Here is a 6,000-nt window from a genome sequence, read left to right on the forward strand (position 1 = left end):
TGTCCACTGGAACTGTAAATTCAATAAACAAAGGCAATGTATGATAGGTTATTACTGATCTCTAGTCTATCTGACAAAACTGATACTGATTCTCAACTGTCAACATCTGTTGCCGTTTGCATGGGTACTGGATGATCATCAGAGTGCTAGGCAGGTGTTGCGAATGGCGCAACATTTAAATATTGAGGGCATTGATGGTTTCATTAGAAATACGACAGTTAATATCAGATCCATTATAGCGTGATTATGATAACTGGGGTCATTATTTTGTTACAAAGTGTTTGGACTTTTTCTCTAGATACAGAACATGCAGTAATGGCATGAGGTGTCTGTTTATGCATTGACATATGAGTATCCTTAGTGTTGATGACTATTGACATATGAGTATCCTTAGTGTTGATGACTATTGACATATGAGTATCCTTAGTGTTGATGACTATTGACATAAGTGGTGCGGAGCTGTAAGTATGTAGTGATAAGGATGTATTTACTATGACACGTTGCAGTGATGGAATATCCTCTACTGTCAAAAAGTGTACACCAAGAGCTGATAGAACATAAGATGAGTAGTCCATTATTCAGGGCAAGTTTGATGAGTAAATACCTTCAACAGCTGCTCCAGTTTGTTATTAAACAAGAATACAAGAGTTTTGAACTCCTTGGCCAAGAGACAGGTGACCATCCTATTCATTAAAACACAGCATGACTGAATGCAATAGTAACTCTGGTTTAGATATCAGGTCATGATAAGAGGTCTACATTTGAAAAGTGCAGCTCGAGTATATGGAAGGTCGAGCTCAATTGTGCCACCTTGGATCATCACTTCCTATCTCCACTAAATTAATGAATGCTCTTAAAACTGTTGTGTATTGTGACTTGAATTCTCAAATCTTGCAGAAGCCCAGGCTAAAATGTGGCATCAACAGAAGAGCAAAGGAACAATGGAGCTCCCATTAGTCAGCGACTCTCTTTCGGATAACATTGCCAGTTACCTCACCATCATTCAACCCTGCCTTTCCTTTGTCACACAACCCTTTTCATTGAATGTGATGGTCCTTTTCATTACACACGGGTTCCGTTTAAGAACTGCTTCCATGCAAACCCTGTGATTGTCGGTTTGTGTAAAGTTCGGAAAAACTGCAGCTTTGATACATCCAAACACTAAACAATGATTCACCATATTTTAATATGAAACCTATCTCCCAAAGAATATTCCATCCATACAATTCAATTCAATAGAATAACATTTTCATGTTTTAAAAATACATGTGTTCCACCTTCCCAGTAAAATGTCTGAAAGGCTGCGAATCACGCTTTCATGTTATGCCGGTTAGCACATCACGGGGCCACGTGACTTAGCTCTTGGAGTCGACGGGCGTTTTGGCAGGCGATGGACAAAATGCGACTTTTTATTGCGAATATATTAAAAACGGGTCAATTTTTTTTAAATTTGTGTTTTATTGATACTTCATATATATTGTAAAAGGTATTCGTAGATATCAAACAATAGTGAATTAAGTTTTCTGGCCTGGACCTTTAATTATGACCAATCATATATTACATTTGTGCATTTAATTTTCACTTCCGGCATACATAAAATTATTTTTAAATACATTGCGCAATTTAATTGACCTCAAATTGCAAAAATTACCACACAAAAACGATTGTGAATGATCTGTTTGTGTAAATATATTCCTCATTTATTAGTCTAACACTATTAATTTAAGGGCTCCAACATGTTATTTTAAATACGATGAACAACAGCCATCTTGAATTTGAACATCAAGATGACATGAAATATATTGCAAAAATCAACTCACCTAAATATTGTACATCCTGCTTTTTATGGAAATAGATACTTCATCTACGATTCAACCCAAATATTTCAAGAGGTTTTTTTAATTATTAATATGGTGAATAATGGCCATCATGGATTTGAATGTCAATATGACCTCAAATTGCAAAATAACCCCACCAGAAGAATAGGCATCCTCTGTCAAGGTCAAGGTCAAAGGGTTTTACGTGCACGTTCAGAGCAAGCTGTTGTAGCGCACGCCTGTCGTGGGCACAGTTGCCGGCCTTGGCCGGCCTCTCTGTCCAAGACAGGAAAGGTGGGGGGGGAGGAGAAGGGACCGTCTGCACTGGCAGGTGCAAGGGAGCACCAGCAGTCCGATTGAATCGGTAGCAGGCGGATGGTAATCCTCTGTGTAATGGCAATAGGTGTCCTTTGACAGTTAAGGTTGTGACAGCTGACTTTCAACACTGCTAGTGCATATGTCAGTATGAATCTCAGATTCAACTTCACAAGGCCCCTTTTTAAAAACGGGCACTTGAAGACAAAAAAACACACCAAAATAACCTTTAAAACAATTCAAGTTATGATCCAAAACATTGCTATTTAGTTCTTTAAATGCTTGAAAATAACAATGAACTCTCCCAAAAATAAAAACTTTTCTTGTGATTCCCCACCACCTACCTACCCCAGTGGCGTAGGAAAGGTGCCAAAAAGTGGGACACACACACATTTATATATATATATATATATATAAATATAAATCATCCATTGCCTTGTTTCGGTGAGGTTCCTATTTTGGTGGTTGCGTCATTTGTGTGCAATAGTACATACATTTGAATATTTTTTACGAATTTGACTTTTGCATGGGGAAAGTAATCAAATGTTTGTCATATACAGAAATTCATGATTCTTACTCACATATTAAGAAAGATATGGCAATTTTTTATTTCCAATATGGCCACCGGCAGCCATCATGGATTTGGCCCCCTGGTGGAGTTAGCCGGAACTTTCATGATATACATGCATGGGGACTAAAATTTGTCTAAAGGTCCAAAAGATTTAAAATCCACCCTCAAACTTTGGTCTCCAAAAATGGTCATGGGGCAGTCAAATATGACCCCACTATTGCTACTAATAGACTGTTTGCTCTCTAAGACTGTACGTCAAAATTACCAAATGTTTAACATCCATTAGCCGATGATTACTACATCAATTTGTAGGTGTCCTTTGACAGTTAAGGTTGTGACAGCTGACTTTCAACACTGCTAGTGCATATGTCAGTATGAATCTCAGATTCAACTTCACAAGGCCCCTTTTTAAAAACGGGCACTTGAAGACAAAAAAACACACCAAAATAACCTTTAAAACAATTCAAGTTATGATCCAAAACATTGCTATTTAGTTCTTTAAATGCTTGAAAATAACAATGAACTCTCCCAAAAATAAAAACTTTTCTTGTGATTCCCCACCACCTACCTACCCCAGTGGCGTAGGAAAGGTGCCAAAAAGTGGGACACACACACATTTATATATATATATATATATATATATATATATAATATAAATCATCCATTGCCTTGTTTCGGTGAGGTTCCTATTTTGGTGGTTGTGTCATTTGTGTGCAATAGTACATACATTTGAATATTTTTTACGAATTTGACTTTTGCATGGGGAAAGTAATCAAATGTTTGTCATATACAGAAATGTTTGTAAAATAAAGTTAAAATGAGCAAAGCAAGCAAGATTGAACTTTACCCACTCATAAACACAGCACATTTCTTAATACCATTTTCTATGATTTTCAAAGACTGTAATTTGAAAAAAACCTTAATTTTAAAAACTATTCCGTTCTCAGCTGTACTGGTATCTGGTTATTGCAGTCACATGATTGTCACGGTATCTGCTGCTAAAACTCTTTACAAATACGGTACTTGTCAAGAATATATGGTCCTTATAGGTTTTAACATAAATATCTTTCTGGATATCCATTTATATATTGATTAAAACTCAAAATGCAGCTTATATTTGCTCAACTTATAATATGATTACAAGACATCCTAATTGTTACATTCATTTTCCTAAAATGTTCTCTGTTAACATTGGTTCTTGAGGACTCCCATTTTGTAATTTGCCGTAAATATTTAAAATATTTTTTTATAAATTATTATAAGTGCATGTTTTGTGAACAACATACCCGGTACATGTTTTGATAAAACACTAAAAAAAATTGTGTTGGGAAGTTTTTGCTGTAAGCTATACCACTAAATGTATCACTTACCGAAACATAGTTACATAGTTAACAATATTTATTGCTGATGCATGCTACAGTTTATGACGCATGTGCGCTAAACTTAGCTACTTACTGGCCAGTTTAGGGCTCAAATGAAACATAGAAATACTAGTAATAAGGTAGGTATTTGATTAACAACTGTCTCTTTATAAATATTGATATGCTTTAGAACTGAATGCTTATGCTCACCGAAACTGGTTCACTCATGATAAGTATATATATATATAAACCATTGCTGCTACTGGATCAAGAAAAGTGGGAAGGACCCCTCCTTACTCCCCAGCTTCCTACCAGTCCTAAAGGGTTATGGGGGGGGGGGGGGGGTCTCTCTAGTGGGTGAGGGGCACAAGCTATATTGTATCTATATTTATAACAAAGGTAAGAAAAAAACCTCATACATTTTCATCCTCAAATGGGGGAGAGAACAGATCCCCTTCAGTCCCCACCCCTACACCCACCGGCCACTGTGTACACCTCCTAATGGATAGCTTTGCTACTGGTCTGCATCCCAGACCTCATCATTAAAAAAAGAAAGAAATGAAAATATAAAATTCATGTTAGTGGATTATTCTGAATCGCTCTCACTTTCATCTGTTACTATGACAACTACATTAAATCAAAGTGAGTTTTATTCCCGGCTTTCCTTAAATAATGAAATGACTAACAGCAATGCGTCACCTCAATACCTGATTGTACCGGTGAACAGCAAAGATCTATTTTTCAATATATATGGGCCAAGTTCCTCAATTCACGTGATATGCGTTACTTTGTTACCAAGCACATACTACAAAGGGCCGGTTAATTGTAACTGTAGCCAGCATCTAACAGGTCATTTGACATTGTGTGACCAATAGAAGCGTAAGAGTCACGCGATTTATTGCGACACATTTGTACATCACATTTGTACATCACATTACCAAATACATATTACCATAGGCAAAGAACACCGGTGGTGTGTTGCTTATAATTTACAACCCAACCCCCTTTTAAAAAATGCACCAGACCCTCTTACCTCTTATATATACGTCATGAAACTACACGCCAATATTTCCGTATGATATAGAATATTTTACCTGCTGCGTTGTGTTAAGTGCTAAACTGCTGTCAAATGTAAGCACGATCGATCCAAAGTACGATCAACGATAAACATTCAACAGTAACACCGGCTTCCCTAGTAATAGCACTCACTAAGGTAAAAAATATCATGCTTGCCTCGCAGCGATTGGCTGCAAGATCTCGGGCATGTTCAGACAGCCGTTTGTAGCTAACGCTTGCTGAACTGCTTTTGACGGTTACACGTTAAACTGAATGGGCATTCGGGAGCCAGTCAAAATAGTTTGCAAAGGTTTAGTACTGGGTGAACGTAGTTTTTTAGGGGTGGGAATTTTAGCTCAGACGGTTAAGTGCTTGCACCCAAAAAACACTCAACAAGACCGTTCATTAGTATTGATCTTTAATTATTCTCTCTCTCCCTCCCTCTTCGCCTCTCTCGGCGTGTGTGTGTGTGTGTGGGGGGGGGGGGGGGGGGGGGGGGGAGTGGCGAGACGTAGTCCAGTGGTAAAGTGCACGTTTGATGCGTGATCAGTCCGATTTACCCCATCAGTGGGGCCCATTGGGCTATTTGTCGTTCCAACCAGTGAACCACGACTGGTATATCAAAGGCAGTGGTATAATTAAACAAAACAAACTTTAAAAAAACTATGTCTCTCTCAACTAAGAGGAATGATATATATAACTCAGTTGGTAGAGCGTTCACCAGTGGTGCTTTGGTAGCAAGATTTAACTTCCGCAGTGGACCTTGATAGAATTTTTTTTATTATCCCCAAACAGTGCCACAATGTTGGCGGGGTCTCCATGAGTACTCTGGCACGGGCCGAGTCTAGTAAGGTTCGAGTCCGTTGACAGGACTCGAGTA

At 38.0% G+C, this 6,000-nt stretch overlaps 1 protein-coding gene across 1 annotated transcript in view; it reads right to left on the reverse strand.

Annotated features, from left to right (window-relative positions):
- LOC121388829 (dTDP-glucose 4,6-dehydratase-like) overlaps nucleotides 1–5,258 on the reverse strand; it is a 38,038-nt gene extending 32,780 nt beyond the window's left edge. Inside the window, exon 1 of the mRNA XM_041520343.1 lies at nucleotides 5,159–5,258. The gene's annotated coding sequence lies outside the window, so the exon portion shown is untranslated. The remainder of the gene's footprint in view (nucleotides 1–5,158) is intronic.
- Between the last annotated feature and the right edge of the window lie 742 nt (nucleotides 5,259–6,000).

The sequence above is a fragment of the Gigantopelta aegis genome, chromosome 14 (assembly GCF_016097555.1).
Source record: "Gigantopelta aegis isolate Gae_Host chromosome 14, Gae_host_genome, whole genome shotgun sequence".
NCBI classification, from domain to species: domain Eukaryota; kingdom Metazoa; phylum Mollusca; class Gastropoda; order Neomphalida; family Peltospiridae; genus Gigantopelta; species Gigantopelta aegis.